This window comes from Mercenaria mercenaria, chromosome 19 (genome assembly GCF_021730395.1).
Source record: "Mercenaria mercenaria strain notata chromosome 19, MADL_Memer_1, whole genome shotgun sequence".
In the NCBI taxonomy this organism is placed as follows: Eukaryota; Metazoa; Mollusca; class Bivalvia; order Venerida; family Veneridae; genus Mercenaria; species Mercenaria mercenaria.
Window position 1 is genome coordinate 23,246,523 of NC_069379.1, and position 12,781 is coordinate 23,259,303.

At 36.5% G+C, this 12,781-nt stretch overlaps 1 long non-coding RNA gene across 1 annotated transcript; it reads right to left on the reverse strand.

Annotated features, from left to right (window-relative positions):
* Positions 1-3,977: 3,977 nt before the first annotated feature.
* On the reverse strand, positions 3,978-12,688 carry LOC128551136 (uncharacterized). The gene is made up of 5 exons (XR_008368645.1): positions 12,010-12,688; positions 9,752-9,820; positions 9,119-9,176; positions 5,931-6,034; positions 3,978-4,668 (listed from the first exon to the last, which is right to left on the reverse strand). It is a non-coding gene; the product is annotated as an uncharacterized LOC128551136 (long non-coding RNA).
* Between the last annotated feature and the right edge of the window lie 93 nt (positions 12,689-12,781).

The following is a 12,781-nucleotide window of genomic DNA, read 5'->3' on the forward strand; positions in this document are numbered from 1 at the left end:
ACGCTACGTTTTTAATATTTGTTTTCTGACTCAATATTGATGGTATGATATGTACCCAATGCTAATGTTAAAGCCGGAAATTTTCATACTTTTGTACTTCGCCATTGTGATCTCGCGCTTCGCAATCGTGATTTCGCGTTTCATGCTCCTCCATCATTTAAGGGTGTTACGCGAAGCTCGAGATCACGATGGTTAAGCTGGTAACCATGAAGGCGAAGCACGAGATCACGATGACAAAGCGCGAATTTGAGAATTTTTCGTAATTTTTCTTCGCCATCGTGATCTTGCACTTCGCCATCGTGATTTCGCGCTTCATGCTTCGCTCATTTTGCGCAGGTGATACGCTAAGTTCTCTCAGCGCGAAATCACCATTTCGCAGTTTCGCCATCGTTATCTCGCGCTTCGCATATCGCTAGAGAAAGCGATGCATGAAGCGCGAAGGGCGAGATCACGATGGCGAAACTGCGAAATGATTTAAAGGTGTAAGAAACATTTTGCAGAAAACTGTTTTAGTTGAAAAAAGAAGATATGGGAAATACCCTTAACGAAGTTGACGTAATGAAGACGCCGCTGCTTTCCCTATGCAAGGTATCAGTTTCATATTTGGTATATTTGTAAAAGTATCATGAAACTTAGCATGTCTTTGTTGACTAGTATACATTTTGGAGTTATGGCAAAATTCGTATATATACTTATCATGATCATAATAATTCGAAGTACGTTCAACAGCTTTACCTAGTGAGCGGGCGCAACTATAGTATCGAAGTTAGTAATAAGTCAGTTTTACCTAGTGAGCGGGCGCAGTTTTAGTAAAAAGGCAGCATGCATGTTAAATCGTGTTTCATTCTCCTTAGAAATGCAGTTGATACAAATAGAAAAAAGTGGAAACCACAAAACGCCCAACACGACATAAATGAAAATGTTGCAGGCTCGGTTTGATTAAGCCTGTACATGCAAGACGTATATGGGATATTCGATTTAAAAGTGTCCTACATCATTATATTATACAGGTGCCTCAAACAGTGTGTGCACGGGAAGAAGGGAATGTTAAACTCATGATATTTACATCATTTTCTGAGCATTAAAGCCTTGCATTCAGTTTCAGCTACATCCCTGTAGTCTGAAGGTTGTTATTTCGTAGAAAACACAAACAAATCATTTATCAATGCAATATAATTCTTATCATCCCCCCTGACACTCGAGCCTGTTCAAACGTGTTTTGTGAAAGTAAAATACAATAACTCTCAGACAGTGCTTCCTTTTTCTACACAGTTTAAATTTAATATTTAATTCCATGAATATTTTTGTCTCTAAGATCAAATTCCGCATTAAGGCTTCTATTTATTCAAACGACTTAAAGAAAATGGAAAATTTAGAGCCCGAATGAAAATAGAGCGTTCCATGCGGACGCTCTTTTACTGAATTATCGGGCCATCAATCCAAATTCTCATAAAATTGTAAACTCAACTAAATTCAAAGTGCTTTAATTCTCTAAAGAATTGCGTCCTGTCATTCCGTGTAAAGACCTTGTAAACAGACGTCAAGGATACAAATGAAAAAAGCAAACGTAATAAACGAGTTCAAGGTCTGTCCGACTGCGGTCCCGCTCAGTATGGCGATACGTACCTAATCATTTCTTGGCTAAGGAAGAAAACAAATCTAACTACGACAGAGGCCAGTAGATATACTAAAGTGGCGTCATCAAAATGGTAGCCAAACTTTAATATGCAATTTGGTTAAGATGCTTACAAAAGAAGATGCTTATATCGCAAATAATGTCAAGGTAAAATATTTGAAAAATATCCATACCATGTAAGACGTTTTCTAAAAACGTACATGTGTGAAATGATGCAATAGTGACCAAAGCTTCATGTTTGATGTCTCATCTAAATCAACTCTCCATTTGGTTCTTGCATTTAAACTGGACTTCAGGAAATCCCAAAACTGGTAAAGATATTTTAAACATCTTTATATATCCTTAGTAGTTTACCCTTTCTTGAATTGCATGAAAACTTTTTTTAAAAAGTTTGTGAATGCGCTAGCCCAGCCACTGAAGGTGACACGTTACAATAATCTAACATTTTAAAACCATTAAATAACATAGTAGAAGAATAAAAGCAGCGTATTTCTAAATAAGAAATACGAGTAGAAATATGCCACACATAGATACCTCCAGGAAACGATTATTATAAGCATTTTGTTAAAGAAGCATAAAGGAACAGACAGAAATTGAATAATTGGGTAAAGAAAAGGTGGTAATATAAAGAAGAAATTGCCAGGACCAATGTTAAGATTTCATCTATGTCATCAATTAAGTTAACCTGTAGCAATGTATATGAAAAACAACTGTTTATACTAATATATGCAATGAGCAAGAAATGTCGCTCTGTCATATTACCTCCATTCAGTTATTTACGTCACTGCTGTAAATAAGAAGTCATGCAACCAGTCCTAATAAACGACGTGCGTTAAATATTCTAGGACTATTTTTCTATATGTCATATGTTTAAAGAATATGCATCATGAGGTTGCCCAGTCAGTGTCTCGTGTTCAACATTGCCAAGACCGGAAGTGTTGTGACTAACGGCCAGAAACTTATTTTTTAAGTACCAACAGGGGAACATGGCACATATAATAGTGTAGCATGTATAGCAAATATACCCTTTGATATAACAGTCACTACCCAACTGAAAAACGACTCTTACAAGCGCGTAGCTGGGGCATTCTTCATAGCACACAGACGTAATGAGGGGTGGGGGTCGGGGTATCCTCCCCTTGATTATATTTTCAATGTGAGAACGGAAAATGGTGCATTTTGGCATGTATTTGAAGCAAAAACATTATACGAAAACCTTATTCTTTCTTAATCTTTTATGTAAAATGTATTTTTCTAGGTATGCGCGTAACAATCTGTGACTCATTAATCCATGTTATATGTGTGCAAGTATTTATTCAAAACAGATGGTTGGTGGTAACACACTTTCAAAATATCATTATGACTATATATATATATCATTCAAGACATATGTCTATATTTAGTATACAGCTATAGAACAGTTATTATGCTACTGACATGATAAAGAAAATGTCACATTTGTGATCAAGACCATAACATTGAACTTGTTTGTGATTTCGAAGATGTCACCTAGTAAGACCGAGTAAAAAAGTTACTGAAGCATAAAAGATGTCGTTAATGTGACTTACTGACTATTGCCTTTCAGTCACTATAATGCCATGATTAGTACGCACTCACGTATCGGGTGTATTTCTTAAATCAAAAGTAAAAATATCACACAATACCTAAAATGTAAATAAAATCTATAAGAAGATCCCATAAAACTTTAATCGAAATTTCTTTTGAATCTTTAAAATCCATAAACGGAAAGAAATGACTACTTCTACTACTATTGATTAAACTTTTCATTTTTAAGTTCAATTTTTAGTGATATTATCATGTAAGCAAACTGCGACAGGTTGTAAGTTTTGTCAAATGAATGTCCATAAAAACACAATTTTTAAATTAATGGATTATATCAGTTTTCCATTTTCCTTTAACCTAAATTTGTACCAGTGAAAGATCAATATGACTGAAGAATAGTTTATTGCCTGTAAATTATGAATTCCTTATTATCAGTTATAATATGCATCAGTCAAAGCAATGCAGTTGTGGAACTTGAAAAGGATTATATAATTACATTTTTCTTCTTAGATCACTGGTAATTTATGATAATACAGATTCACATTGACCAAATTAATTGAAATGTGATATAACTTTAACATGGTTTACATTCTGTGCTCATGTCTTTTTGCCCTACTTAGGGCAAAATTTAACTTCCGTTACTAAGGAACGGGCCGAGTGTAAATTCATCTATTACACCAAGTGGTTCATCAACAAACTAAGTTACCTTTCTTTAACCTTTCGGAACTTGTGTGGCATTTGTCGTTTAATTTCATTTTTAAAATAACGCAACACAAACTGTTACAAGAATATATTTTATTTCAAATGTATAACAATTATGACGTTATAATTATCAAATAATTTGTCAATACACCATCATGATTTCGATGTACTAAACACAATCGTGCTCGAACAAAATTGATACTATTGTATATACAATATATAAGGCGATCTCTGATCCAATGGTTAGACACAAGGCTATAAAACCACGGGGAGCCAGAAAGATCCCTTGTTTCCAAAACTAATTAATAGGACTAACATTGTTTCGGATTATTTCTTCTCTTTTGTAGTTTTTACTATCAATCTAAAGTCAAAACGACTTACATGGAGGTGAAGCCAATGTAGGACTACAACTTTAAATAAATAAACTTAGACTGACACACATATATGCATAAAAGAAATTTGAGCTATACGTGCAAAAATGTGGAGATGACGGCAGTTCGGACATCAAAATATGGCAATTTTAATCAGACATAGCTATTACATGTGCTTGATTGTGAGCGTCTCAAGGCGATTTCTAAACTCCACAATAAAACGTTCATGCCACTGTCTTCTAACAGCGTATGTCCATCCAGGCATCTAATTATATGGCAATTATTGACTAGCAATTGTAAAAGAAAGAAAAACGAAAAAAAAAAACGCCTGTGCATTCTATTAGTTCTTCACTAACGTTTGTATGTCTATGTTGTTGTCTTAAATGCTGAGTCCCTCTGAAAAAAATGATACATGAATATCAACTTACGACTTACGATTGGTTTAAATATCACTAAAACTTGTGAACTATCAATTGCGCTAAAGTTAATTATGAAATGAGTAAAATGCCACTTAATATCAAGTATCTGAAACAAACAAATTGCAACATACATAATATCTGACCAGGTCATTACTAACATTCCACGATACAGTATATAATACAGTTTAGAAAAGAACTATACATACAAACAGAAATAGTACTCTCAACCAACTATGCTGGCTCATTTAAAATGAAACCACTTCAAGACTTTCAAAAAGGCGTAACTGAATCTAACCGAACTTCAAATATATGCATGCATGAACGATAACATATGGGTTTCGCTGAAACTTACATATGCATGACTAAACAATAATAAAGACACAACATACAGTTCGATTACTAGGTCATACGTGTTTACACGTTTTCAAACCAAATTTTCTCTACTTGCAAAATGATCTTTCTACTTTTTTATTATGTTTTGTTTTAGCTTGAGCTCACGTTTTTCTTATACAAGACAAATTAAAATATGGAACCCTGAGTTAAGGTTACAAAACGCAATCTTTAATGTTTACAAACATGATGTTTACGAAAACGAACTGTACATCGGCCTACAACAAGTTTACTACCAGACAATATGACAGTGCAAAGTTTTAAAAATTAGCTAGTATATACAAACATAGGAGCTGAGCTGGTACCGGGCAGAAAATAACATCTGACAGCAAGGAAATTAAATAAACATATTAAGAAAAAGAAGCAAAGCATACTTAAACACACATATAAAATATACTGAAGACAATGAGTGACCTTCATGTTATGTTATTTTACTTTCACATTAAACCGTGATATTCACACATGTTTTGATATTTTTTATCATTTTATTTTCTATTTCCTTAAAACTATATTTTTGTAAATTTTCGATGTTTCAGAATAAATATAAAATAAACATGTTTGTGTGCCTAAAAAGTTCAGTAAGTTAAGTTTTAAAATGCAACACATGTACATGTATAAGTAAATGCAGTATGCATATCAAATGTCACTTTTTTAACAAATGGCTGTTATCAGATAACATTTGATTGTGACCGCAGCTCTGTAAACACAGTTTTTATTTCTAACTTTAAAGTTATTTTAACTATTTAATGAAACTTTTGCATTGATTTAAATCAATATGTAAAGATAGAATGAGTAAGATGAGCACAGTACATCTTTGAAATTAAAAAGATAGAAACAATTTGTTCTTACCTATGCAACACTTCTGATAACAACAAAAGGCACACGCACCAATACAGAGTATGGCCGCCAGCGCACATATTACTGCTGTAACAATGATGGCAGTTATCGCGGTACTGTAATGATATATGTAGATGTGTTATTATTTTCTATGGACAATGAGTACGTTTATAATATAGAAAAATTAAGAACTTTGAACTTAATTGACAGAGTTGATTATTGAATATTGTATATATAAGACGGCCAGTTCTCTAGACATAGTTCCCTGTCAATTGACCTCCCTTATGTAAGCGACCAGTTCCTCAGACACAGTTCCCTGTCAATTGACCTCCCTTATGTAAGCGACCAGTTCCTCAGACACAGTTCCCTGTCAACTGACCTCCCTTATGTAAGCGACCAGTTCCTCAGACACAGTTCCCTGTCAATCGACCTCCCTTATGTAAGCGACCAGTTCCTCAGACACAGTTCCCTGTCAATCGACCTCCCTTATGTAAGCGACCAGTTCCTCAGACACAGTTCCCTGTCAACTGACCTCCCTTATGTAAGCGACCAGTTCCTCAGACACAGTTCCCTGTCAATCGACCTCCCTTATGTAAGCGTCCAGTTCCTCAGACACAGTTCCCTGTCAACTGACCTCCCTTATGTAAGCGACCAGTTCCTCAGACACAGTTCCTTGTAAATCGACCTCCCTTATGTATGCGACCAGTTCCTCAGACACAGTTCCCTGTCAATCGACCTCCCTTATGTAAGCGACCAGTTCCTCAGACACAGTTCCCTGTCAATCGACCTCCCTTATGTAAGCGACCAGTTCCTCAGACACAGTTCCCTGTCAATCGACCTCCCTTATGTAAGCGACCAGTTCCTCAGACACAGTTCCATGTCAACTGACCTCCCTTATGTAAGCGACCAGTTCCTCGGACACAGTTCCCTGTCAATCGACCTCCCTTATGTAAGCGACCAGTTCCTCAGACACAGTTCCCTGTCAACTGACCTCCCTTATGTAAGCGACCAGTTCCTCGTACACAGTTCCCTGTCAATCGACATCCCTTATGTACGCGACCAGTTCCTCAGACACAGTTCCCTGTCAATCGACCTCCCTTATGTAAGCGACCAGTTCCTCAGGCACAGTTCCCTGTCAATTGACCTCCCTTATGTAAGCGACCAGTTCCTCGGACACAGTTCCCTGTCAACTGACCTCCCTTATGTAAGCGACCAGTTCCTCAGACACTGTTCCCTGTAAATCGACCTCCCTTATGTAAGCGACCAGTTCCTCAGACACAGTTCCCCGTCAACTGACCTCCCTTATGTAAGCGACCAGTTCCTCAGACACAGTTCCCTGTCAATCGACCTCCCTTATGTAAGCGACCAGTTCCTCAGACACAGTTCCCTGTCAATCGACCTCCCTTATGTAAGCGACCAGTTCCTCAGACACAGTTCCCTGTCAACCGACCTCCCTTATGTAAGCGACCAGTTCCTCAGACACAGTTCCCTGTCAATCGACCTCCCTTATGTACGCGACCAGTTCCTCAGACACAGTTCCCTGTCAATCGACCTCCCTTATGTAAGCGACCAGTTCCTCAGACACAGTTCCCTGTCAATCGACCTCCCTTATGTAAGCGACCAGTTCCTCAGACACAGTTCCCTGTCAAGCGACCTCCCTTATGTAAGCGACCAGTTCCTCAGACACAGTTCCCTGTCAAGCGACCAGTTCCTCAGACACAGTTCCCTGTCAAGCGACCAGTTCCTCAGACACAGTTCCCTGTCAATTGACCTCCCTTATGTAAGCGACCAGTTCCTCAGACACAGTTCCCTGTCAATTGACCTCCCTTATGTAAGCGACCAGTTCCTCAGACACAGTTCCCTGTAAATCGACCTCCCTTATGTAAGCGACCAGTTCCTCAGACACAGTTCCCTGTCAACTGACCTCCCTTATGTAAGCGACCAGTTCCTCAGACACAGTTCCTTGTAAATCGACCTCCCTTATGTAAGTGACCAGTTCCTCAGACACAGTTCCCTGTCAATCGACCTCCCTTATGTAAGCGACCAGTTCCTCAGACACAGTTCCCTGTCAATCGACCTCCCTTATGTAAGCGACCAGTTCCTCAGACACAGTTCCCTGTCAATCGATCTCCCTTATGTAAGCGACCAGTTCCTCAGACACAGTTCCATGTCAACTGACCTCCCTTATGTAAGCGACCAGTTCCTCGGACACAGTTCCCTGTCAATCGACCTCCCTTATGTAAGCGACCAGTTCCTCAGACACAGTTCCCTGTCAATCGACCTCCCTTATGTAAGCGACCAGTTCCTCAGACACAGTTCCCTGTCAAGCGACCAGTTCCTCAGACACAGTTCCCTGTCAATCGACCTCCCTTATGTACGCGACCAGTTCCTCGGACACAGTTCCCTGTAAATCGACCTCCCTTATGTAAGCGACCAGTTCCTCGGACACAGTTCCCTGTCAATCGACCTCCCTTATGTAAGCGACCAGTTCCTCGGACACAGTTCCCTGTCAATCGACCTCCCTTATGTAAGCGACCAGTTCCTCGGACACAGTTCCCTGTCAATCGACCTCCCTTATGTAAGCGACCAGTTCCTCGGACACAGTTCCCTGTCAATCGACCTCCCTTATGTAAGCGACCAGTTCCTCGGACACAGTTCCCTGTCAATCGACCTCCCTTATGTAAGCGACCAGTTCCTCGGACACAGTTCCCTGTCAACTGACCTCCCTTATGTAAGCGACCAGTTCCTCGGACACAGTTCCCTGTCAATCGACCTCCCTTATGTAAGCGACCAGTTCCTCGGACACAGTTCCCTGTCAATCGACCTACCTTATGTAAGATGCCGTAAACGTTCATTACATGGCTTTAATATCACTGACCACACACAGAAGAGCACAATTAATTCTGGCCAGATGGCCTTAGAAAGTGTTTACATTATATTTAAATCAATATAGAACGTTCTGACAGGGTTATACCTTTCATAGACTTACAAAGTCTGTTGAGATCGAATAATCTGTAATAATATTAATTTCTTCATCTTTACACTGATATTTTTTCTGAAAAACATTTTTTCTCTAGGCTCATATAGAGACAGAGGCAAGAGATATTGTTTTTGTTTTTTCAGAAAGTGGTATTAGAGAGGATAGATTTTATGGCCAGGTGCTTTACATTTAATGACTTACGACTGATGCCAGTCTTTACCTTTCATTATCTCTTCCATTCGTCTGTCCGTCCTGCACTTCAACATCGTTACTTGATTCTATAAAAAATGGTAATTCACTAGTTATTATTTTTCATGTTTTATTATGTCATATGTATTTATATCAATATGTTCGATATGTATTAATATGATGAATTATATCTATAAAAATAATACATTGGTAAACGAATTATAAATAATATGGATGTAATTTTTTTTTCATTTCAATGGAAAAAAAGTCAGTGTACAAAAGACAGTAAAACATAGTCACACAAATCTGCAAAATAAAAAGCATGAATTCTTGTAAGACGGGTGTAAAATCATCAACTTTAATATCAAAAGAAATGTAACTTATGTCAGTAATTGTTAAACTGACCTAAATTGAATTCAAATGAAGCATTCGTAATGTGACAACATGAACAGGAGACAGCGAATGTACATAATTATATATAGATCAAAGCATTGAGAAGACAGTGGAGATATCAATATTTCCCCTGTTATATTCCATTTACTGTACAGTGCTTGCTGAAACAGAGGACAACAAGTACCATATCAAAATACACTTTTACTCAGCCTTTCAGAAAACATATTTCCCGCCTCCAGAAATACTTTTGAGTGAAGGTGTAAACACTTACGGAGTAACGTCCCTTTGACAAGCAATAATACCAGATAAAACACTGGTACGGCGTACTTTGTCCGCATACCTGAAAAAAAGTTAAAACTCATTTTCGTTTTATAAAATATCCTTTACAGTCCACTAATATCAATCACCAAGTCAAACATTTCAATGAATCCAGTGTAATGCTTACGAGAAAATTCTTGTTTAGTTCTTTTTTGTCTTTATTTCCGATATTTAGTAGCATGGCGTCTAGCGCCAGTTTCATGGTGTAATTACATTATACTGCTGAAATACATTTAAATTTCCTAACACCAGCACCTTAAAATGCCTGCAAAGTACAAGGAAAGTATTCTTACTTAAGACAGTGGAATGAATTTCATGAAATTGAAAGCACTTGTTCTCCGACAGTATAATAGTATTCGGAAAAGAGAGAGGTTAAAATAGCTTCAGTGATCGAGATTATTCGAGTCTGGGAATATGTGGCTCGAGGGTAACTGTTTAGGCGGTAACTCGGCAGCCGAGAACAGGAAATTTCCACCAGCGCATACAGAACCCGTGAATGAATCTTTCTTGCATACCATATCCAATAAATAATAGGAAGAATCACTTTCTTGAAGTAAACGTATTTAAAATACACATGTACTATAGTAATGTTAGTAAACAGGAAAGACGTCATGGCGTTTCAAACACAAACAATAATGTTTAGTTCCGGTTTTGCTTTATCATTGATTTTTTCATAAATCATTTTTAGCGGCCGTCACAAACGGCTACACTAATATTCTACATATGTGTAGTTTGACATATGTCATTTACAGGATTATGACTTACCCAAATGTGGGATGGACTTTTCCCAGCAAATGCTTCTGTTAAACAGCTGTTGAGCATTATAAGTTTAAATCTCACTATCCCTTATGGTACTGATATTATCATACCATTCATTTATTTTAACTCTTCATAAGGCATACATATTGCTACTTAGAGACTTCTAATTAGCATTATTAATTAGCATGCTTCTATCTTCCCTGAGAATAAACACCCAATTGGGTGTCTCTTGGAAACTTCTAGAATTAATGTTCATATTCTGTAACATAGTTTCTCGATTTTTTGTAAATGTATTGCTCCTTTGTCAAGTATAAGCTATACCAAAGCGGCAATCATCTATCACAACACATGTATGAAAGAGTCATGTATTGTATAAATTTTGCAAATATGTATATAGAAATAAAGTCTTTCCTGATGAAAGGTAATTTTGAGAATCACTAGCAATGGAAATAATTGCAATTTTTGATTGCTAATTATGAACGGATTATTTATACTCAGAAAGAATTTTTTTATTCTTTTGGGAATTGTTTCAGCTCAGTTTTAACGCTCTTTAGCAATCGCCCAGGATATCTTTAGTTAGCAACGTGGTTGCGTTCATCATGGACAATGTCGCAAACGATACATTTTTTTTTTTCAAAATTAAGCTACATGTAGACAATAGTATAAATGTCATACGCGTCAAAGCTACACTATTTCCTCGGTTATAGCACATATCCAGAATATACAGGGAAAAGGACAACCGTAAGCTAATTAGCTTTCTGTGCAATTCCCTTATCACTGTTATTGTAGATTATTCATGTAATGACTTGAACAAATAAAATATGTTTAAACCAAACAGACTCGCCTTACTGTTTGGAGCAAATGTTTTTCTTATATAAAGAAGAAAATACCATACAACTGTCATGTAAAGCAAATATTTTGGTCTTTTATCATCACTGTAAATTGCTATGACATGTTATAGATATTAAACAAACACTGAATGTATGATAATATTGATCTAATCTCATGTCTACGTTTTAACTCCATTTCTTACCTTTGAATCATTCACGTTCAAATTAATGCTAATAGAAAACTATTGATCTTCACTAGTTGGTAAAAAATAAGAACCTGTTTCCTTGGTGAATCATTAACAACAAATGAGAACGAAGAGATCGTCGAACTGTATAATTTGTTTCACAATTAGCAAAATTGGTAAATTCAGCAAAACATGTATAAACAATACATTTTGCAGTGACGTTGCTCTCTCTCTCTCTCTCTCTCTCTCTCTCTCTCTCTATATATATATATATATATATATATATATATATATATATATTCCTAGAACACTCTTTGTCTGTCTGTCTGTATAACAAATTGAATTACAAAAATTCTTGAAGCATTCAAAAGTCACTGAAAAAATATGAAAAGTCACATGTAGAAAATCTAAACATATTGGCATAACTATTCACTTACCTTATTATTTCGTGTTTATTACTCGCACATGTTTAACAATAAAAGATGCTTCATCCGAATCATAAGGTCAGTGATATATTAACTGGTCCTATTCCTTAACTCAGTGATAGATTCCTCAATTCAGTGATATATTCCAGCTGATCCCATTCTGCAACTCAATAATATATATATACGATTCCCAAACTTGGGGATATATCTGATTCCTCGGCTCAGTGATATGTTGAATGATATATCCGATTCCTCAACTCGGTGATACATCCGATTCCTTAATTCAATGATATATCCAATTCCTCAACTGGGTGATATATCTGAATTCTCAACTAAATGATATATTAACTGGTCCGATTTCTCAATTCAGAGATATATTAGCCCATTAGTTTGTATCAATAACACTTATTTAAGACGTATGTTTACTTCACGTTATTTTACACGCGTGTACTTCACGAAAGTATACCAATTAGATTTTTTATCAAATAACTATGTTCCTTCTTGCAATGTTTTTCCAAAAATTTATAAGATCATTGATTATCAATGGAAACTACATACCGCGCCATATAGTATAGTATATACTAAATCATGTTTATACTGCACAAAGGCTAACCTCTTATCTCATTCCAATACCGCGATGTAAAGTGATCTCTTGTTTGTTTAAAGAATAAATTACCATTAAATCTATTTATTGTTTGGATGTACTCTGTACAATTGAAGGATTTATACACGCAAATATTTGAGTTGAAGTTAAATTCATAGAGACATACCATGTACTAATTAT